This window comes from Oryctolagus cuniculus, chromosome 2 (assembly GCF_964237555.1).
Source record: "Oryctolagus cuniculus chromosome 2, mOryCun1.1, whole genome shotgun sequence".
NCBI classification, from domain to species: Eukaryota; Metazoa; Chordata; class Mammalia; order Lagomorpha; family Leporidae; genus Oryctolagus; species Oryctolagus cuniculus.
This window is the reverse complement of record NC_091433.1, coordinates 34,182,893-34,205,465: the sequence shown is the minus strand read 5'-3', so window position 1 is coordinate 34,205,465 and position 22,573 is coordinate 34,182,893. Positions and strand designations below refer to the sequence as shown.

General features: G+C 49.4%; 1 long non-coding RNA gene across 1 annotated transcript in view; it reads right to left on the bottom strand.

Moving 5' to 3' along the window:
- LOC103352495 (uncharacterized) overlaps nucleotides 1-22,573 on the bottom strand; it is a 43,911-nt gene that overhangs the window by 1,398 nt on the left and 19,940 nt on the right. The window contains exon 2 of the long non-coding RNA XR_519941.4: nucleotides 2,556-2,685. This is a non-coding gene — a long non-coding RNA (uncharacterized lncRNA). The remainder of the gene's footprint in view (nucleotides 1-2,555; nucleotides 2,686-22,573) is intronic.

Here is a 22,573-nt window from a genome sequence, read left to right as displayed (position 1 = left end):
GGTTGTTGCTGTCTGGTTTGGGATAATCACTGAAGATGGGCTGAACTGTGAATTATTACCCTCAGACTTCAGCTCAGCAGTGAACAAGCAAGTCCTACTCCGCACGTGGGTTGGAAGAGGACAGGCAAAGCCTGTCACTGTGAACCAAAGAGCTTTAGACTCAGAACTCTAAGTGGAGGCAGGTGACCTTGAACTGCTCGGTCTGTGATGTGCTGCAGTGACCTTGAGACTGGTCACTGCTGCTGAAACCAGGGCTGCCTCACTCCTCCTCTTCACAGTGCACAGCCTGGAGATCTTCACTCACCCAGTGTCTATCAGCAAAGCCAGTCAAATGATCGGAGGGAGAGTGATGGGATGTCAGGAGAGGTACGTTTAAGAATCACTCCCGGGGCCGGCATTGTGGCGGAGCAGGTAAAGCTGCCGCCTGCAGTGCCAGCATCCCATATAGGTCCTGGCTGCTCCACTTCCAATCCAGCTCTCTGCTATGGCCTGGGAAAGCAGCCGAAGATGGTCCAAGTCCTCAGGCCCCTGCACCTACATGGGAGACCCAGGAAGAAGCTCCTGGCTCCTGACTTTGGATCGGCCCAGCTCCGGCCGTTGTGGCCATTTGGGGAGTGAACCAGCAGATGGAAGACCTCTCTCCCTCCCTCTCTCTGCCTCTCAAATTAATAAGTAAATATTTAAAACAAAATCATACCCCTTGGCTTTGCTGATGATTAAGAGCTTTACCTTCTTAACCTTGAACCTGGGTTGTGACCTCTCAATCCACATTTCTTGTAATTCTAACTTCCTATTTCCCCTTAAATAGATTTTAAAACAGGCCTTTTCAGAGGCAGCACAAGCTGAGGAACTAACCAAGAAGACACAGCGACAGGCAGGGTTTAAAAGGGCAGCAAGATCTACTGATTCCCTCTCGTTCTAGAAGGAAAGCACAGATGCCCTTAGTCATACAAAACATGTGACTGTGCCTCTCCTCGGTGCAGAGCCTATGTCCAAGTGGGAGAACATGGACAGAATGAGATGTCAATGGCATGACCTCATCAGCCTTCCATTCACTAGGCTCCTTGGCCCCTGTCATCTCAGGCACACCTCCCAACAAGCCAGCCAAGTGGCAGGCCTGACCGGAGACTCCCCAAGGTCACACGATGGTAACAGGCAGGACTCCCAACTGCACTCAGATTCCACGTCCCGGCTTCCGTTGGCACACTGACCCTGGAGAAGTCTGCAGAAAAGAAAAGCCTTTCTACAAGTCTAATTGCTTTTCTGTTGGCTTTCAGTGGTTTGGTTTGGTTGGTTGGCTGGGTTTTGTTTTTTGGGAGTTTTTTTGTATGCAACTTGGAGGATGGAAATGAGGTAGAGTGGCCGAAAATACCTGCTCAAGACCTAAGAGCAGGAATAAGGCTGGTGTAAGTGTGTGCACTGGTGGATTTAAGGAATTCCATCTACAAGGCTGCCTGCCCCAGAGAGCTCCACCAAGCAGGCTGAAGCACCCACCCAGGACCTCAGCAACATCCCGCTGCTTCACTAGAACCCGGGCCCCACTTTTTAATTCAGAAACGCCTGCCCTGACAACGTACATAAGTGCTTACTTAGATTGTTAAGAAAACAATCAGAAGACATCTCATTCATTAGCTCACCTGATTTTCATGGTCATGTTGAGAATTCAGGATTGCTGACTCGTTTTTGCTAATTTAACAACGGGTGCTTGAAGCAGCAAGGTGTCCTTTCTAAGGTCACGTGACTGGTGGCAAAGCTCGGGTCTCCCCCCTTGTATTCCAACTTCATACGCGGCTGCCTCAGTGGAGCACAATGCTTGTCCCTGGAGCCACAGATTTGGGGAACCACATCTCTTCCAGGTATATTAGCGTGAGGGGCTGGAGAACAGAGGGCTACGGGGTCCCTAGAAAGAGAAGGCTGTATCTGGTCCATCAGATTAGAACTTGGGTCGAAGCAAACACACCTTGTGGGTGTTTCTCCACTCTTTCTGTATTTAAACCTAATCTGACCTTGGAGAGTTAGAAACAGACTGTCAAGGAAGAGACAGAACAGGCTAAGGCGAGTGCATCTGTCATCTCAGTAACTGTTCTGAGAGAGAGCTGACGGTGTATCTGGGGCAGAGGATCACGGTGTCAAAGTCACTTCTTCAACACAGCCATGCCAAAATGTCATTTTTCATGATTCACAACAGCAAAAACTGATAGAAATGAATGTGGAGGTATGTGTTCACACTGCAGTTCCGAAGTGCCCTGAGGACTTTGTGACAAAGATAACGTCGTGGTTATAGAAAAAAGACCACAAGCCTGGTGCGGCCCTCTTCCAGGTTACTTCCCTTCCCCTCCCCTTCTGAACTGTGGTGTAAATGCATTCCTCTCTACTAATTCAATCCTTTCCACCCTGAGCCCTTTATTCATTTATGCAGCAAACATTTGTTGAGTACCAACCCTGTGCCAGCACAGTAGGAGGCACTGGACAGGCAGCAGCCAACAAAATCGACCCAGTCTGCCTTCCAGAAACTCCCAGGCTTAAGACAGTGTTTTATGGAAGGGGGCACCTACCTCCGTCCCAGCAGAGAGAGTCAAGAAAGATGTTGGGGAGTGGCATCTGTGCGAAGATCTAAGAGATCTAGGAGATGAGGACGACTCTGGGCAGACGAGCAGTGAGAAAAGGGGCAGGACGTGCCCAGGGCTGCAGGAAAGAGAACACAGTAAAGTCACATCTCCTAAAGTAACTCCATGCGGCTAAGAAGCAGAAGAGGCCTGAAACAGCCTCTGTTCTGTTCAGCGTTAAACATGGCTGTGGCCCTGTGTTAACTGTGAAAGGGAGAGATTCAGTCCCTATCACAAGGAAGTTGGGAGCCCATAATCAAGCGGGAAAGCCCCTAAATCCCTCATTCCACCTCAGGACTGAGTTTCCTCCAGGAAGTGGTGGAGTCCTGTGCTTCCCTACACTGCTGAGGTGGAGGGGTTTTTCACAGGCGGCTGTGACCAAAAGCTCCCCGAGCTGACCAGTCACTCCCCGCTGCCATCCCAGTCCAGGGCAGCTCTGCCACCTGCGATCTTGCCCAGGAGAGTCTACTGAAGGAGTCGGGGCACCTACTGGTGCCCACCCCCCCCCCCTTACACAGGTGCAGTTTCAGCCTCTGGAACCTTCCATCCGCTCCTGGGTCATTCAGCAGCCACCTGTGCATGCTAGGTGTCCCCATTGTCCCTAGTAAGCCCCCTGGGTTGAGGCAGGAATGCAGGCTGCTCAGCCAAGGGGATGGAGCCTGCAGCCCTCCAGATGGCTGTGAGGCTAAAGGGCGGGCCCAAGTCTTCTCTGTAGGATTATATTTCCATGCAACTCCTTTTCCACCATCAAGAGAAACATCAACTCCTGTATTTGCAAGAGATAGGACCCCTTCCTGGGCTAATTTTTAGCCACCCTTATTTCTTGGCTTGCTCTACTTTGTTTGTCAAAAAGCTTTCATTAATGATTAACCAGCCACGAGGTTTAAATAGGCCTTAGTCATTCTGGGGCAGGTAAGACGCGTCACTGACATCCAGCCGTTGCGGACATGACCTTGCTGGGTCAAGACATTCTGAGCTTATGCTATTGTGATCACACGGGGACAGGCCAGCTGGAGTTTGCGGGGACCTCCCTGCTCGTTTTTCAGGACTTTCGTTCCAAACACTGGTGGCACCGTGGAATGGTGGCGCTGCCAGTAATCTTATCCTTGCCTTCACCCCCAGTGAAAGACAGGAATCTGACACTTTATCAATCTGTTTAAAAGGATTATGCTTTTAAACTCGCCTTCCAGACAAGCCCCTAATCTCTCCTTGCCAAATAAGATGCTCCCCTAAGCAGAGAAATTCTATACGACAACTGAGTCCAAATGCACTCTAACAGTTACAGAAAGCAGCTTTCCGAGCACAAGAGACAACAGCAGAAATCATCCATTCAGCACAGCTTCCCAGTCCTTAAGGACAACTGCCCAAACTGCTGGGTGCTCGGTCAAGGCTGCGGTCAGTGAGCACTTCTACTTCTTCCACTTTTCTTTCCTTACATTTGGAAATCATGTTAAAGTTTTAGAGGGTGATCACTCAGCAGGAGATAAGGGAAGTGGCTGACAATAACTTACTATTGGAACAATATTTCCTATACATCAAGTATTTCATATGGCTGTTTAAAACTTTTTAAAAAATAATATGTAAAGAATAGTGCACACATTACATACAGCTCAATGAATTGTCACAAATTCAGCACAGCCATGTACCAGCTCCCAGAGAAGGTGACCCGCCTTCCAGAAGCTTCCCTGTGGCCCCTCCCCGTGACCAGCACCCTCACCAAGGATAACCACATTCCTGACTTCCAACAGCATAGATTAGTTCTGCATGGAACATTTTTCAGACTTGAGATAGCTGCTCCTATTGCTATAGTGTACAGATAAAAAGCAAGGGGACAGAAGGAAGTTGAAAAGTTAGCCCCAGATCACAGAGCTGGTTAAGTAAGTGAACAAGCCTGGAGTTGACCCTGGATTATCCAACTCCAGAGCTGCAGATGGGGGTGAGAGAGGGTGAGTACAACTCACCCATTTTGTAAGTACTTAGAGTCATCTGTTCTAGCAGTCACACCAAACCAACAGTCACCTCATCATTAAGGTCACCGAGCAAGTGGAACACAGAACATAGGACACAAAATCCTTTAGGGTCTCAGGTCCTGTGGGATTACCTTACTCACTCTGGGTGGCTTCCACGTCTCTTGCACTCTGAAATGCTTTTTAAAAACTTTGCTCCCAGGAAGGGGAAGCAGCAGCAAACTCATACAGAGGGGAGTTACGAGGTTTTCACTAAGGACAAATCCTTTGTCTCATAGCAAAGTACTAATTTGGAATATAAGGCCACAGCCCATCAATGAGAACGACTTTGGGGGTGAGGAGGCACTCCACATGCCCCACGGCACCATAGCACACAGGCAGCCCAATGTGGGAGCCCAGGCTAAGAACCGTGAGTCACTGGGGGCGGGAGTAAGTAACAAGACCCTCTGGAGAATTCGCTGAACAATGTTAATGACCAGCCTCCCAAATAGGAGATTTACTGTACAGAATTCTGGAAATATATGCTCATCTAGGTCCTGCTCTATTCTGAGACACAAATCATTAGATCAGCTCAGCTTTGGGTGACAGTTCATCGTCCACAGGACGTTCCTCAGCTGTCTCGTTGGGCTTGGGGACAGTCCTGTAGGATAGTCCCAGGAGACCTCCTTCTCATGCTCTTCCCCTTCATGCGACCAGTGTTTGGTAAAGCAGCTGTTACCTGCCAGGCTCTGCAGTGGGGCCTAAAGATGTGACAGCAAGCATGACCTCCAGTGAGGCCTGGAGAGGACAAAGGCCCTGCCAAGGATCACGATGGAATTCTATGCACCTGTTTGCCATGTGCCGAGATCTGCAGTATCCCATCCGATCCTTGCAACACCTCGATGAGGCGGCTACTGTGATTTTGCTCCCCATTTTCCAGAAGAAGCTGAAGTGGCTGGCTGAAGTCTCGCCACTATGTGGGTGGAAGAGCCTGTGAAACGCGACTCAAAGGCAATTCAATCTGAATTATCGCTCGTGTCGGAAATCTTCAAGGGCCTCCAACTGCCGACCGTACAAGTCAGACACTTCAGCTGAACACACAGGAGGCCCTTTATAAGCGGGCATCATCCTGCCAGCTGCACAGGCAGAGCTGAGAGCGAGTCGGTGTGCACAATCATGGTCATTGACCGCTGGTGCCTCTTGACGGACCCGAGTCTGCTGTGTACTGTTCTTTCAAATTACACCGAGCTATTGGCAGCTCCTTTAACACCCCCCTTCCCTCCAGAAGTATCTATGCAACACATGCCCACTTATTCACCATGCATTCATTGAGCAGCTACTGTATACTAAGCATGGCGCTCCTCATTCACAATAGCAAGCTTTGAGCCAGTGTTATGCTTAGTGGGTTAAGCCGCCACCTGTGATACTGGCATCTCATGTGGCACCAGTTCAAGTCCTGGCTGCTCCACTTCAGATCTAGCTCCCTAATACTGTATCTGGGAAAGCAGCAGAGGATGGCCCAAGTACTTGGGCCCTGCCACCCACGTGGGAGACCAGGAAAAGCACCTGGCTCCTGCCTTCGGATCAGTGCGATGCGCCGGCCACGGTGGCCATTGGAGGGTGAACCAACGGCAAAGGAAGACCTTTCTGTCTCTCTCTCTCTCACTGTCCACTCTGCCTGTCAAAAAAAAAAAAAAAAAAAAAAAAAAAAAAAAAAAAGAACAAAATAGCAAGCTCAAATCCTGCTCTCTAAAAGATGCCAGTCTGAAAAAAGCACTATTTAAGAGATGGTTAGAAAAACTTAGAAACATTAGGAAAGGGGTAAATCCGGGTGCTGGGGGAGCACAGAAAAGGGGCAGTTAAGCTGTTCCCAGAGAAGGGAGACCGGGCTCTGACGTCTGAGAAGAGGCAGGAGGAAGCCTGGTGAGAGCACAAAACGCGGGCGCCCGGAACGGGAGATGAGGGGTGAAGCTATGATGTGATTCTGAGGAGATGCTGGGGCACGGTGGGGGCTGTGGGGTCTGTGTGTTTGTGGGTACATTCGTGCTGAATTGGCCATCTGGGGTGAAAATCCACTCTGACCACCATGGGGAGTCAAATATTGATTTTAAACAGCAGAATGTCTTGGTTCCTCTCTGTTTTGAATGTATCCCCCAAGTTCATGCCCCTAGTGCAACGGCGGGACTATTAAGAAAGAAGCTTGATAAGGGAACCAATCTTCCATAAGGAGCACAAAACGAGGGTGTTTGTGTTCTGGAACAATGTGCTAAGCTACCACCTGTGATGCCGGCATCCCGTCTGGGCATCTGAGTCCCAGCTGCTGTCCTTCCTGATCCAGCTCTCTGCTATGGCCTGGGAAAGCAGTGGAGGATGGCTCAGGTCCTTGGGCCCCCACGTCCACGTGGGAGACCTGGAGGAAGCTCCTGGTTTCTGGCTTCAGATCAGCCCAACTCTGGCCATTGTGGTAATTTGGGGAGTGAACCAGCAGATGGAAGACCTCCCTTCCTCTCCCTCTCTCTCTCTCCCTCTCTCTTTATTTCAAAGAAATAAATCTATAAATCTTCTAAAATAAAAAAAGCAGCTGAGTATTACAATGCAACTGCAGGTCACCTTGGGCAGAGCACAGCCCTGTTAACAAAATTAAGTCTTCTAATCCATGAACACGCAATAGTCTTCCTATTTAGGTCTTTGTGAATTTATTTCAACAGTTTTTCAAGCGTATAAATCTTACATGTCTTAGCTAAGTTCATTCCTATTTTATCCTCTTTGATGCCATCATAATTATAAAAATAATTATTAAAATAAATGCAATATTTTATAATATATTTATAATATATATTAAATATAATATTAAAATCATTTAGATTTTTGTTGCCTCTATCTAGAAATACACCTGACTTTTGTGTGATTTTAGTATCTACTCTGGCTCAGTGTTTTATTTTGCAGTTTACTCAGAACATGGAAGGAGAAAGAGGCACTACTTTTTTTTTAAAGATTTTATTTATTTTATTTTTTATTATTTTTTTAACTTTTATTTAATGAATATAGATTTCCAAAGTACAGCTTATGGATTACATTGGCTTCCCCCCACCCATTGACTTCCCTCCCACCCGCAACCCTCCCCCCTCCCGCTCTCTCTCCCCTTCCATTCATATCAAGATTCATTTTCAATTTTCTGTATATACAGAAGATCAGTTTAGCATACATTAAGTAAAGATTTCAACAGTTTGAACCCACATAGATACACAAAGTGACAAATACTGTTTGAGTACTCATTATAGCACTAAATCTCAATGTACAGCACATTAAGAACAGAGATCCTACATGAGGAGTAAGTGCACAGTGACTCCTGTTGTTGACTTTACAAATGGACACTCCTGTTTATGGCATCAGTAATCTCCCTATGCTCCAGTCATGAGTTTCCAAGGCTATGGAAGCCTTTTGAGTTCACCAACTCTTATCTTATTTAGACAAGGTCATAGTCAAAGTGGAAGTTCTCTCCTTCCTTCAGAGAAAGGTACCTCCTTCTTTTTTTTTTAACTTTTATTTAATGAATATAAATTTCCAAAGTACAGCTTATAGATTACAATGGCTTCCCCCCCATAATGTCCCTCCCACCCGCAACCCTCCCCTTTCCCACTCCCTCTCCCCTTCCATTCACATCAAGATTCATTTTCGATTCTCTTTATATACAGAAGATCAGTTTAGCATACATTAAGTAAAGATTTCAACAGTTTGCTCCCACACAGAAACATAAAGTGAAAAATACTGTTTGAGTACTCGTTATAGCACTAAATCTCAATGTACACACACTAAGGCCATGAGGAGTAAGTGCACAGTGACTCCTGTTGTTGACTTAACAAATTGACACTCTTGTTTATGGCATCAGTAATCACCCTAGGCTCTTGTCATGAGCTGCCAAGGCTATGGAAGCCCCCTGAGTTCACCGACTCTGATCATATTTAGACAAGGCCATGGTCAAAGTGGAAGTTCTCTCCTCCCTTCAGAGAAAGGTACCTCCTTCTTTGATGACCCGTTCTTTTCACTGGGATCTCACTCACAGAGATCTTTCATTTAGGTTTTTTTTTTTTTTTTTCCCCAGAGTGTCTTGGCTTTCCATGCCTGAAATACTCTCATGGGCTTTTCAGCCGGATCCACATGCCTTAAGGGCTGATTCTGAGGCCAGAGTGCTGTTTAGGACATCTGCCATTCTATGGGTCTGCTATGTATCACACTTCCCATGTTGGAACATTCTCTCCCTTTTTTATTCTATCAGCTAGTATTTGCAGACACTATTCTTGTTTATGTAATCCCTTTGGTTCTTAGTCCTATCATTATGATCAATTGTGAACAGAAATTGATCACTTGGACTAGTGCGATGGCATTGGTACATGCCACCTTGATGGGATTGAATTGGAATCCCCTGGTATGTTTCTAACTCTACCGTTTGAGGTAAGTCAGCTTGAGCATGTCCCGAATTGCACATCTCTTCCCTCTCTTATTTCCACTCATATTTTTTTTTTTTTTGACAGGCAGAGTGGACAGTGAGAGAGAGAGACAGAGAGAAAGGTCTTCCTTTGCCGTTGGTTCACCCTCCAATGGCCGCCGTGGCCGGCGTGCTGCAGCCGGCGCACCGCGCTGATCCGATGGCAGGAGCCAGGAGCCAGGTGCTTTTCCTGGTCTCCCATGGGGTGCAGGGCCCAAACACCTGGGCCATCCTCCACTGCACTTCCCTGGCCACAGCAGAGAGCTGGCCTGGAAGAGGGGCAACCGGGACAGAATCCGGCGCCCCGACCGGAACTAGAACCCGGTGTGCCGGCGCCGCTAGGCGGAGGATTAGCCTAGTGAGCCGCAGCGCCGGCCCCCACTCATATTTAACAGTGATCACTTTTCAGTTAAGTTTCAGCACTTCAGAATAATTGTGTATTGATTACAGTATTCAACCAAAAGTATTAAATAGAACAAAAAAAATACTAAGAGGGATAACATTTTTTTTTTTTGACAGGCAGAGTGGACAGTGAGAGAGAGAGAGACAGAGAGAAAGGTCTTCCTGTGCCGTTGGTTTAACCCTCCAATGGCCGCCACGGCCGGCATGCTGCGGCTGGCGCACTGCGCTGATCCGATGGCAGGAGCCAGGTACTTCTCCTGGTCTCCCATGGGGTGCAGGGCCCAAGTACTTGGGCCATCCTCCACTGCACTCCCTGGCCACAGCAGAGAGCTGGCCTGGAAGAGGGGCAACCGGGACAGAATCCGGCGCCCCGAGCAGGACTAGAACCCGGTGTGCCGGCGCCGCAAGGTGGAGGATTAGCCTAGTAAGCCGCGGCGCCGGCCTAAGAGGGATAACATATTAAGTTGCTCATCAACAGGGTGAGGGCTGATCAAGTCACCGTTTCTCATAGTGTTCATTTCACTTTAACAGGTTTCCTTTTTGGTGCTCAGTTAGTTGTCACCTATCAGGGAGAACAAGTGGTATTTGTCCCTTTGGGATTAGCTTATTTCACTCAGCATAATGTTTTCCAAATTCCTAACAGGGATCACTTTTCAGTTAAAATTTAAACACCTAAGAATAATTGTGTGTTAATTACAGAGTTCAACCAATGGGACTAGAACAAAAAAAATACTAAAATGGATAAAGTATTACATTGTACATCAACAGTCAGGACAAGAGCTGATCAAGTCGCTGTTTCTCATAGTGTCCATTTCACTTCAACAAGTTTCCCCTTTGGTGAGGCACTACTTTTTAAGACTCTTCCTGAAGCCAACACCGCACACACACACACTTGGCAGCCACGGTCCAGGGAGGGAGATCAGTCAGGGCAAGGGTATGCGGCGACCAAGCAGGTGAGTCACAGATGGAACTCTGGGACCACCAGTGATGAGGGGCTGGGTAGCAGGAAGAGGTGCCGGGCAGGTGTCAGAGAAGCCACGGTCAAAGAACTGGGGGTGTCAGCGAGTCATCGCTCTGTGATGGGGGCTTGGAGACCCCCAGAGACAGCGAGGCCAGCTTTCCTTTCTCCCATTTCCTGGACTGCCTGTCATTTGACAAAATAATTTTCTCCATGATAAACTAAGTCTGGAGACAAACGATGTCAGGCCTCTTCTGTGTGGTCTTTTGGCCCCCAGACTGGCACGTTCAGGCCCATCATGAGCAGGTGAATGACCAGAGGGCCAGCACTCTCAGGGAGGGGCAGGGGGAGTCCCTGATCGCTAGCACCTGCCGTCCTCACTGCCGATATCAAGCTAGCAGGATGCCATCGCTGACTGCAGAGTTGGAACGCAATGTCCAGATCCTTCCACACCTCCGCCGCACAGGTACAACCTACAGAAATAACCTAAAGACTGTAGGAAGTAGTGGTGACTTTTGAACACTCGCCACCTTTGTTTTCAGGTGGTTTATTTCATGTTAAGTTTATCTAACCTAATTTTTAATTATAGCTATGTTTCACCATGGATTCGCTAACTCCTGAAAATTCAACAGTTGGCTCTCAGGGCCAGCACAAGCCAGCTGCAGCCTGGGTGACAGACTTGCTGTCCTGGAGGAAAAGTGGAGTGAGGATGAGGGGCAGATGCACGCCTCTCTGATGCACTTGTGAGAACTGGGTGGGAGCTGAATCTCAGCTTCTCTATCGATAAAGTGGGATGCTCTCAGTAACCTCTCCAGGCTAGAGAGAAATACCTAGGACCCGATATAAAGCAGGTGTCAAAATGCTGGCTTGGTATTACTATTTTGACATAGCTTCAGTTGTTTTTTTTGTTTTTTTTTTTTTTTTTTTTTTTGACAGGCAGAGTGGACAGTGAGAGAGAGAGAGAGGCAGAGAGAAAGGTCTTCCTTTTTGCCATTGGTTCACCCTCCGATGGCCGCCGTGGCCGGCGCGCTGCAGCACCGTACTGATCTGATGGCAGGAGCCAGGTACTTATCCTGGTCTCCCATGGGGTGCAGGGCCCAAGCACTTGGGCCATCCTCCACTGCACTCCCTGGCCACAGCAGAGAGCTGGCCTGGAAGAGGGGCAACTGGGACAGAATCCGGTGCCCTGACCGGGACTAGAACCCGGTGTGCTGGCGCCACAAGGCGGAGGATTAGCCTAGTGAGCCGCAGTGCCGGCCTCAATGTTTCTTTGTACATGGAAAGACAACCCGGAGTCACCAGGTTCTCCGTCAGGTGTGGCACTTGGGTGAGGGAAGTACCACAAGTTTCACTCAGCACACACCCCACATGGGCACAGGCTTGGAAACCTGGCCCAGGGGTGCTGGGCAGGAGGGGGAGCCAAGTACCAGATACTAGAAGCTCAGGATTGTGTGTGCCCTCCAAGGCTCTCCCTGCCTCCCCAGATGTATCCCCAGCACACTGCTTCAAAACTTGACAAGTTGACCCTTAGCTTTTCTAACGAGCTATCTGAAGGGAGCCAGGGTTTCCTGTGCGCCCATCACACGGATCAGCTTACCAGCCCATCCCAGAGGAAGGACAGACTGCAGGGGCCCAGAGAGGCGCCTGTTAGGGGACAGGGTGGGAAGACTGGGGAAGACTGCAGTGTGGAGTCACACTTCTCAGGGGAAGTGAAAGACCGCCACAGCAGGGTGCCCTGCCCCATCCCCCAGGGCTGCCTGCAGCCTCTGGTTCACACCCTCGGTGAGAAAGCTAACGTCTGTGTCCCCAGCTACCAGCACCAGGGACACAGATAATCAGGAAGTGAATGCACAGTGGCTGGCAACCTCAACTCGTTTGCGACACCTCTTTGGAGAGGCCTGTGGAAAGAGGAGCTGCGAGGTCTAATCCTTCCGCCTGGGGAGCCCAGGTGCTTTGTTTTACCCCTTAGTGTACTGGGCACTTGCAAAACAGAGCAGCAACCTGCCAATTTTGCTTTAGATATGGGAAACCCAGCATCTGAGAAATGCAGCATAAGACAGGCTTGCTTTAGAGAGCTTTGGCCAAGGGCGCATTGACGTTGGAAACCTGCCTTAGGCTCAGCTTGGGGGAGGGGGTTGCAGGGGGTCCCTGGCGAATCCACTTCCCTTCTGTGACTCAGATTAGAGCACCTACTCTACAGGGTGGCTGTGCGGACACAGAACACAGGGAACAGCTTTGCCCCACTGGAGGCAGCGAAGTAGGTGCTTAGCAAGCTGGAGCCACTGGTGCTGCCAATGCTGCCTGAGTTATTTCATCTTTCTGGGTCTGTTTCCTCCTTTGCATACTGTGGACCACACGCCATCAGAGGCGTCTTCTGGTCCTAGCATTCTATGATTCTATGACAAACAAGATTTCTTTGCCTATCTAAGTAAGAGATTAGACCATTTGCCTTTGCTGTTGCAATGCTCAGATAGCAAAGACCTTTGACAGCCGAGAAGGTTTGCTCACTCCCTCCCCTGGAACTGAGCGCTAAGGCTATGGGACAAGGAGCAGACCCGGGTTTCTCTAAACACAGGATTAGAAGGGGAGGACAGGGTGTTGGGCAGCAGGACCTGGGTGTGTCGAAATCTGCCTAGAGGCAGGGATAGACATGACTTGGCTGAGGTCACGACAGGTGTGCGAACACTGGCTTGGGGCCCAGCACCATCTCCTAGGATTCTACCCCCAAACACATGGTGAGAGGGACACGAGACAGGTTACATTCCCCTCTGGGCTCTGGTTGAAGGAGCATTTTCTTCCAATGAAGCCCAATGAAAGATGATCACCAAGTAACCAGAGAGATGGGTGGATGAAGTCGATGCTATGTCTCCCTGTTGAAGAGGTTAAGGGGTAATTCGAAGACAAATGGCTCTGCCTGATATTTTGGGTGATCCTAATGTCCTTAACTCAGGCACACAGTGGAATCAAGATTGAGTATGTTGATCAGAAAGTAAAGGGGGCCAGCGCCGCCGGCTCACTAGGCTAATCCTCTGCCTTGCGGCGCCGGCACACCGGGTTCTAGTCCCACTTGGGGTGCCGGATTCTGTCCCGGTTGCCCCTCTTCCAGGCCAGCTCTCTGCTATGGCCAGGGAGTGCAGTGGAGGATGGCCCAAGTACTTGGGCCCTGCACCCCATGGGAAACCAGGAGAAGCACCTGGCTCCTGCCATCGGATCAGCGCGGTGCGCCGGCAGTGGTGCACCAGCCGCGGCAGCCATTGGAGGGTGAACCAACAGCAAAGGAAGACCTTTCTCTCTGTCTCTCTCTCTCACTGTCCACTCTGCCTGTCAAAAAAAAAAAAAAAAAAAAAGAAAAGAAAGTAAAGGGAAACAAAGGGAAGATCTTTCCCATGGGCCTGGGTCCCTGGGGCGAGATGTGGCGCTGGGTGATCCAGGCTTACTCGTTCCTAGAACCCTGGGTCAATCCCGCCTGCATCAAAGAAAAACACAGGCAAATGGAAGCTCCTAGGATTGTGCGCGGGGTGCATTTGCTGTAATGCACGCTGTTCCTGAGCCTCATCTGACGGAGGCCTCCTCTCATTTCCAGGTGTCTGTGAAGGAGCTGTTGCCAGCTGGTGGAAAACATTGTTCACTGAGAACACGCACAACAGTCATGAGACCCCAGAGCTCGGGAGGACGGGTCACAGGGATTGTGTCATCCTCCCAGCTGTAGGATCTCTGCTTAAGGACAACCTTCCTGACGGTCATCCCCACATAGCTTGTACCCTGATCAACTCTCCAGATCTCATTTGGGGTTTTATACTGCCTCTTATCTGGGGCCACTAATACCACGCCTCCCCGTCAGTGCACAAGAGGCAGCCCTCATGCAAAGTGGCTGGAATGGACAAGAACACGCCCCACCCAGCCACACCTTCGTGAACCACTGTTGCCTGCCTCTTGTCTGGACGGGGGTGAATGCCGCAAGGACCTCAGGGTGGGGTTGCTGCATTTAGCACCAGCCCGCTCACCCACCTCCTGGGCCCTGCTCATGCTCGTATGCAGAACGACAAGACAAACTTGGCAACATCTTCAGCACAGGATCACGGCCTTGCAGAACGCCCTGCTACTGTGAGAACACTGCCCGGCCTGGGCAGCAGCGGGGCAGTGCAGACACTGCTTAAGAAGCCCACATCCCCCCTCACCCCCTGGACACCTGGGTTCAAGACAGCTCCACTCCTCGCCCCGGCAGCCTGCAAGGCAGACCACGGGAAGCAGGAGTAGCTGAGTAGTCACGCACGTGGGAGACCTGGATTGAGTTCCCAGCTCCCGGTTTCAAGGCAGTGTGAACCCAGCCACGTGGGCATCTGGGGAGTGACGGAGGCGATGGGAATTCTTGCTCTGTGTCTGTTATTAATATTTAATAAACAAATATTAAAAATAAAGTGTGCACATGAAGAGCGCTAAGTGCCGCTCCCGTTAACCTCGCGAACACCCATGTACCCAATTCTGTGATCTGGACAAAGAAAGGCCGAGGTACTGGTTTGCTTGAGCTGCCAAGGCAGAAGCTGATTTCTCACAATTCTGGGGGCTGGGAGTACAAGAACAAGGTGCTGCCAGGTTTGGTTTCTGCTTAGGATCCTGTCCCTGGCGTGTGGGCGGCTGCCCTCCTGGCAGGCGCACATCGCTGGTATCCCTGTCTCTTCTGCGGAGGACACCAGTCGGATTGCACCAGGGCCCACTGGGGCACCTCATCCTAGCTCATCTTAGGGAGAGGGGGGAGAGGAGGAGAGGGAAGGAGGGGGGAGAGGAGAGGGGAGAGGAGAGGGACTTCCACTCGCTGGTTCACTCCCCAAATGCCTGCAACAGCTGAGGCTGGTCCAGATCAAAATTAGAAACCTGGAACTCCATCCAGGTCTCCGATGTGGGTGGCCGGGATCCAAGTACTGGAGCCGTCATCTGCTGTCTCCTGAGCTTATTAGCAAGAATCTGGATCAGAAGTGGAGCAGCAGGGACTTAAATAGGCTAGTGCATAAGGGATGCAGGCATCCTAAGCGGCGGCTTAACCTAATTCACCACAGTGCCTACACCCTTTCCCCGGTTTTGATAAGGGAGAACAAAACTTGGTATAAATCAATGTGGAAAGCTTTTTGAGCCGCACGAAAGGCTGACTATGCAACCACACCTGGGAGCTACATTGAGGAAGGATGCTTGTGCCAAAGCAAGGCCACAAAGTCAGAGACCTCTGCAAACCTGTTCTAGAACACACTCCTGCGCTCTTCGACCCCAGGAGACCCAGAGATGGTGTTGGAGCCATCCTGGCTGGAGTCCAGTGCCTGCATGCGGTGAAAGACGTTCACGGACCTGTGTTCCCTTGGGGCTGTGCCTGGCATCGTGGTCTCTGTGACAGCCAGAACATCAGGGGCTCCAAGAAGTCCTTGGTTCCAAGAAGTGTCTGTGAAACCCTTCTCAGCAAACGTCAGGAAATGTGCAGGCTTCCGGGAAAAGGGAAACCCAGGGGCAGGGGTTTGGGACACCTGCATCCCAGATCAAGTGCCTGGGTTTGCTCCTGACTCCAGCTTCCTGCCAACCCAGCCCCTAGGAGGCGGTGGTGATGGCTCTAACAGTTGGGTCTCTGTCACTCACATGGGAAACTTGGATTGCATTCCTGACTTCTGGCTTCTAGCCTGGCCCACCCTTAGTTAATGTGGGTATTTGAGGAGTAAAGCAGTGGATGGAAGTTCTCTTTGTCTCTCTGCTTCTCAAATAAAATAAATGGAAATTTAGACAAACAAAAGAAAGAAAATCCAAAAGGCAGTAGCCATTCCTCTACCCCTGGGGACGGAAAAGCTGTGGAAGCTGAGGGGACTTTGAGGAGAGGGCACCAGGCCCAGCAGGGGGCTGCTTGTGACTCACGGGGCTCCCGAGGCAAAGGCCACCTGCCTTGTCCCCACTTCGCCTGCCTTGTCCCCACTTCGCCTGCCTTGTCCGAGTGAGGAGGAGGAGTCCTCCCTCCTGTGTGTGCTGAGGGTTACATGAGACGACACGGATCCAGCACCTACCACAGGGCAGGACCTCGCACGTAGTGAGAACAGAGTGGCTGTTTCGGGATTGCCGTTACTTTGAATGGAAGCTCAAAACAGGAATCCAGGGAAGGAAAGGAGGCAAGCCTGCAAGAGCATCCTCTGGAGTATAAAAACCAGAAAAAGTCCACTTCGTGGGCCTGAGTTCCTCCTTCTGGGTAAAACAAAAGAACAAAGATGGAGCCAGCAGGATCAGCCTGGGTTTTACGGGGGAAAATGACAAGGACGCCTGCCTGCCAAGCTGCAGGTTGAGGGTTAAATGTTGAGTGTCCAGTCCTCCTCCTGTGCTCTGATCTCAGAAGAGCCTCCCCCCCTCAGGCTGAGTGATTTATAGGTCCACATCAGCACCATACTGAGTAGGAAGGCTCGTGGTTGAGCAAAAAATGGAGCATTTCCACATGATTGCGGCTCTCTATTATGTTAGAACAAGTAAAAGGGATACAAAGAAAGTAGGTCACGATCAGGAGACAGAGCGCCAAGAAGTGGGGCTGAGAAGGAAGACACTCAGGTTGGAATCATGACCACGGTGGCGCAGCCACTCAGGAAATACTGACGGTCACCACCCCCTGGATCTCAGATAAGGAAACCAAGACTCATAAAGTCAGATTCCTGGCTCAAGTTCACGGTTAATAGTTCTGGGTCCCCTGGCTTCAATTTGGCACTCTGTTCCTAACCAGGCATTAGAGAGAAGACCATCAGGGTGGAAGAGCTGAGGAGGAGGGGAAAAGAGGGGAAAGAAGTTCGTTTCTATCTCACACCAAGAACTCTGATTGGCTTAGCTGGCAACTTGCAGCTTCATGAAAGGAAACCTGATTCTGAGAACTGCAGCCAGGAGAAGCCCCGGGGGTGGAGGCCAAATGTTAAACCAACAAGAGGTTGGAGTGGAGCAATGGGTGGCAGGACGCCAGAAGGGAGCAAATGCACCTGCTTAGGTACTGAAGCACGGCAGGACTTGGGCAGGTCCGACCTGAACAGGAGAGAGGCAGGAGGGCAGAGCAAAAGGCTTGGCAGCCGAAACCCACTCAGAGGATACATGGTGTCCAGGTTTCCAGTGTGGCAGTGGACACGATTCCCCTCACCCCCAGCCCCTTGCTCCCAGGATCTAAATCCTTGAGAACAACCTCCCCCTACCCCCCGCCGCCGCCCCCGTCAGAGCTTTCTTTTGGCATTGGAATCTCAAAGTTAACCAAAGGTGAGAAAGCCCAGGGTGTCTGTTACGGGCATAAGTGTCTTCATTTGTACTCCAGGTTCTTGCCCCACAGAGCTAAGAACTGAAAGAAAGGGATAACTACAGCACGCAAGGTGAGCGGGGCTTGTTTAGAAGGAAGTGAATAGACGTACATGTGTGGGCACGGGCAACCCCACATGGAGAGATGTCCCTCATGAGGGGGAGGCCAGACAAAGACCCATTCGCACGGCCCAGAAGCCCCAGAAAGCAAGAGCACTTCCTCATGTATCGGTCTTCCTCTAGGAGGTAAGGGTGGTGCCCTAATCAAACACATGAAGTGTGGCTGAGGCCTTCTGGGAGTTTCAGGGCACCTCCACGAGGAGTTTAACTTCCATGTGGCCATCGTGAGGTCTCTTTCCTGGTCCTGGATGAGACACCTGTGCATCATGGGAAAGTGGGCATACTGGATTGACAGGTAAGGGGGTGGAGCTATAACACAGTGCTACACGGAAATTGTGAAAAACAATTCTTCCAGCTGTATTTATTCCTACCTAATCCCTGCCTAGTCCTCGACCCCTCCTCCCCATATCGTAGCCATTCTTATCTTATGCATGGGCGTAGTGCAAAAGCTAAAAGGTAGAGATCTTTACCCTTTCTGTCCCTGGCTTCCAAAGAGACCACCCAGGTTCTAGGATGTCACCACCCTGAACTCCGGACTGTGCAAGTCACAGAGACAGTGACACTGTTCCGTGGTGGTAGCTGAAGTGGCCCAGTACTGAGACCCATAGTCACGGATGGTGACTACGGTTCACAGAGGTGGTAGCATCCAGGTTGCACAGGGTCTGATGCCTGCCCTCCCTGGTTTAATTCGGCTTCGAAACGGAAAAGGTGTTTTGGTTCCTTTTCAAAAGGGACAGTTGATGATAAAGGTCTTGGTCTGAATTATAAAACCTGTACCAAGGACTTCCTCAATCCCATAGACAATGAAGCATTGATTGAAGACCACGGGGAGTTCGGGAACTGTTTCCTGATTGGAACAAGGCAATCAACCTGGGATTTGACGCTTTGCTGAGAAAGGGACCCAGCCATACTCTCTCCCTGTTTTGTCTTTACTGCAGGTCAGAATGAGGAAGAAGGCGGAGACACACGGTGGATTTGGAGAAATACCTCCATCTCCCGCTGGGCTCTCACTTCCTGGAGCCGGCCCTGGGGCTCCCCTTTCCTTCTTCCCAGACAAGCCCCAGGAACTCATCTTGTTTGTATTTCCTCTCTGCAGCTGCCACCCCTCCCTGCTCCTCTACCTAAGACTAAGACCTCACTCCAACTGTCCCCAGAGTCAAACTCACACCTATATTCTTTTAAGGATTCTTAAAAATCCCAGAAAAACAAACAGGAGACCCAGAAAAACACCAAGGAGAGAGTTGCAAAGCTTATGCTTCTTACAGGGTTCATGTAAGCAATGGTTCTTGCCTGCTGAGCAGAGACAGCCCTAGCTGTGGCCATCGTTAACCAACTGTTCATCAGTTACAGGGAAAGGGTGATGTGGTCCAGCAAGGGGTATCTCACTTCATATTTCCAACAAGCCTAAGACTTCTAATGTTTACACAAAGGCGTGTAGAGAAGGATGCACTTGGAACTGAGACAACAAACTGACAACTGGCCCTGGCCCTGGCCTTGGCCTTGGCCTTGGCCGTGAATGACTAACACAGCCTTATTGGATCCTTTGAGTACCACCTCTCAGTTGTATAAAGACGTATTTCTCTGGACTCTGGCTCAGCTTTCTGCTGTATCCTTACAGTTTTGTCAATGGGACAGCTGGTGATATGGATACGCTTGTACTCAAAATCAAACAGACTCACTAGAGACATAGCTGGTGACTGGGGTGGGAGGAGAGAAGGGGTCTGCAAGCTAACTTTTATTACAGCTTCAGAGCTATGTATAAATTTCCACTTGTAGGCCAGACATTATACTGGGTAACTTCAATACATCACTCAGTTAATGTCTATAGCAATCTTAGGAGGAGGATGGCCTCATTCTTGTTCTTCACGTGAGAACACTTTAATAAAGTCACACAACTTAGTAAGTGGTCGAAAACAGATCTGAGCTCAGTGCAACTTGATCACCAAAGCTTGCTTGTTTTACCTGTTTCTTAAATGGGATGTTCAAACTCCCGTCATCCTGTAAGTTGTTGCTTTGTGCATTTCAAGGCTATTTTATTAGTGTATATTCATTCTTTTAAGATTTATTCATTTACTTACTTATTTTTAAGTGACAGAGGGAGGGAAAGAAACAGATCTTCCATCTGCTCTTTCATTGTACAAATGCCTGGAATAGCCAGGCTGAAGCCAGGAGCCTGGAATTCTATCTTGGTCACCCACATGGGTGGCAGGCACCCAAGTACTCGAGCCAGCCTTCACTGCCTTACCAGATGCATTAGCAAGTAGCTAGAATCAGAAGTGGTGCTGGGACTCAAACCCAGGCACTCTGATATGGGATGTGGGCAACCCACGTTAGCATCTTAACTGCTGAGCCAAATACTTGCTCCTGTCTTCCAACTGTCTGTTCTAAATCTGTGCACTTTAGAACCAAAGTAGGTACCACATTTCCACTCAGGACAGCAGTTGGGGAGATAACAAGCAGGGAAGAGGCCCCAGCCACGACAGCAGTGGTCAGTGTCTGGGTGCCACCGCCTTCAAGGGCTGTGAGGACAGAACTGAGGTAGGACCTCGACTCTCAGAGAATAGGATTCTAGAGAAATAGGGCCCAGGAGTGCAAGATGGGAGCCAAATCAAGGGGGCAAAAGTGAGGACAGAGTTATTAGAGCCAGGAACAAAGTCAAATAAAGAATATGAAGCAAACACAGTATTTGCAGATTTACAATTCTGGTGCTTCTGTGTCCCACTGTCACCTGGGCTTCGAAGCAGGTGTGCTCAATGTCTTTTCTCAGCAATGCACTCCAAATTCTTCCTTCTGCCAATGTTTGCATTTTCCCACCCTGTTTTCCCAATGGTGGTCTTTAGGGTAAATCAAGTTTCTTTAAAGCAACTGAACAAAACAGCTTCCAACACAATGGAATTCTGGTTTTCACTCTTTTACTGGAAGATTGAATTACTTAACCACCTCCCTCCTCCCAGTTCTCGGACCTCCTCCTCCCTGACATCAAAGCCGCTCCTCACACCTGCAGAGGGAATAATGTCATTAAACGCTATGCTTCTGGAAGTAGCCGTCACATAAAAAGAAACAGAGAGACTGGCAACAGGACAGTGTCACGGAGTCATCCATCCGGCTGCTCTGTCGTTTCCTTTGGCAACCCCTCAGCTTTGTCAGTGTCCCAGAGACTCCAGTGTGGAGTTCTATTGACTCTCACTTTGGTTTGCTAACCATGAAAAGGATACTTTGCCTCCTTTGCCAGCGGATACAATCCCCTGCCTAGGGAGAGCCTTTTCAGGGCTACAAAAAAATTTCACATTATGGCATTTAAGGTCTTCCTGTACCCTGTATACTGGCATTTTACACTTGCAAAAATTGAGGTTCAGATTCGTAGAGTGTCTTTATTAAGATTACGTAACGGGCTGGTGCTGTGGTGTAGCAGGTAAAGCCACCGCCTACAGTGCCGGCATCTCATATGGATGCCAGTTCGAGTCCCAGCTGCTCCACTTCTGATCCAGCTCTCTGCTATGGCCTGGGAAAGCAGTAGAAGATGGCTCAAGTCTGTGAGCCCCTGCATCTGTGTGGGAAACTTGGAAGAAGCTCCTGGCTCCTGGCGTTGGATTGGTGCAGGCCTGGCCTTTGCGGCCAATTGGGGAGTGAACCAGTGGATGGAAGGATCCTCCCCCACCCCCAGGCGCCTCTGCCTCTGCCTCTCCTCCTCTCTCTGTGTAACTCTGGCTTTCAAATAAATAAATAAATATTTTTTTAAAAAAAAAGATTACATAGCTGAGGATCCCAAGACAGCTGAACAGGAAAAAGACTTGCCGATCCTGACCAGGGGAAGATAGGAAAGTGGAGGAATTGTACTCCCAGGAGAGAGTTGGAGAGAAGTTTGCAGTGGAAATTCTACCCAAAAAGAGGGACACCAGGGAGCAGCATGGAAAGTACAGACATGCAGCAGCAAGCAGAGGCTGCAGGAGATGCCAGGTTCTGAGGGCAGGGTGAGGGCAGACTGGAGTTGCTGTGTGAGGGAGAACCTCACAGACCACACTGTCTTTGAGTCCAGCCTAGAGACCTAATGGAGGGCAGGGCTATTTGCTGCCTACAAGAAACACACTTTACCATCAAAGATAAATGCAAACTCAAAGTGAAAAGATGAAAAACATTCCATGCTAATGCAAAGCAAAAATGAGTAGATGTAGCCATTCTAAAATCAGAAAAAATAGACTTAACACAAAAGCTGTTAAGAGACAAAGAAGGGTACTATGTAATGACTAAGGAATCAATTCAACAGGAATATGTAACTATAATAAATGATATACACCTAATGCCAGGGGTGCCAGGCTATTTAAAACAAATGTTAATAGATCTAAAGGGAGACACAGACTCCAGTATAATGGTAATGGGGGACTTCAACACCCCACTTTCAGCAATGGACAGATCAACTGGACAGAAAATCAACAAGGAAACAACAGAGCTAATCTACACTATGGACCAAATGTACCTAGCTGATATTTACAGAATATTTCATCCCACAGTTGAAGAATGCACATTCTTTTCATCAGTGCATGGAACATTCTCTAGGATAGACCGTATACTAGGCCACAGAGAGTCTCTGAAATCCTACCATGTATCTTTTCTGACCACAATGGAATGGAAGCGGGAAATTAACAACTCAACAATCTCTGGGAAATATGCACATAGAGACTGAACAACACTCCTGAATGAACAGTAGGTCATGGAAGAAAAAGGAGATTAAAAAATTCCTGGAAATAAATGAAGACAACAACACAACATATCA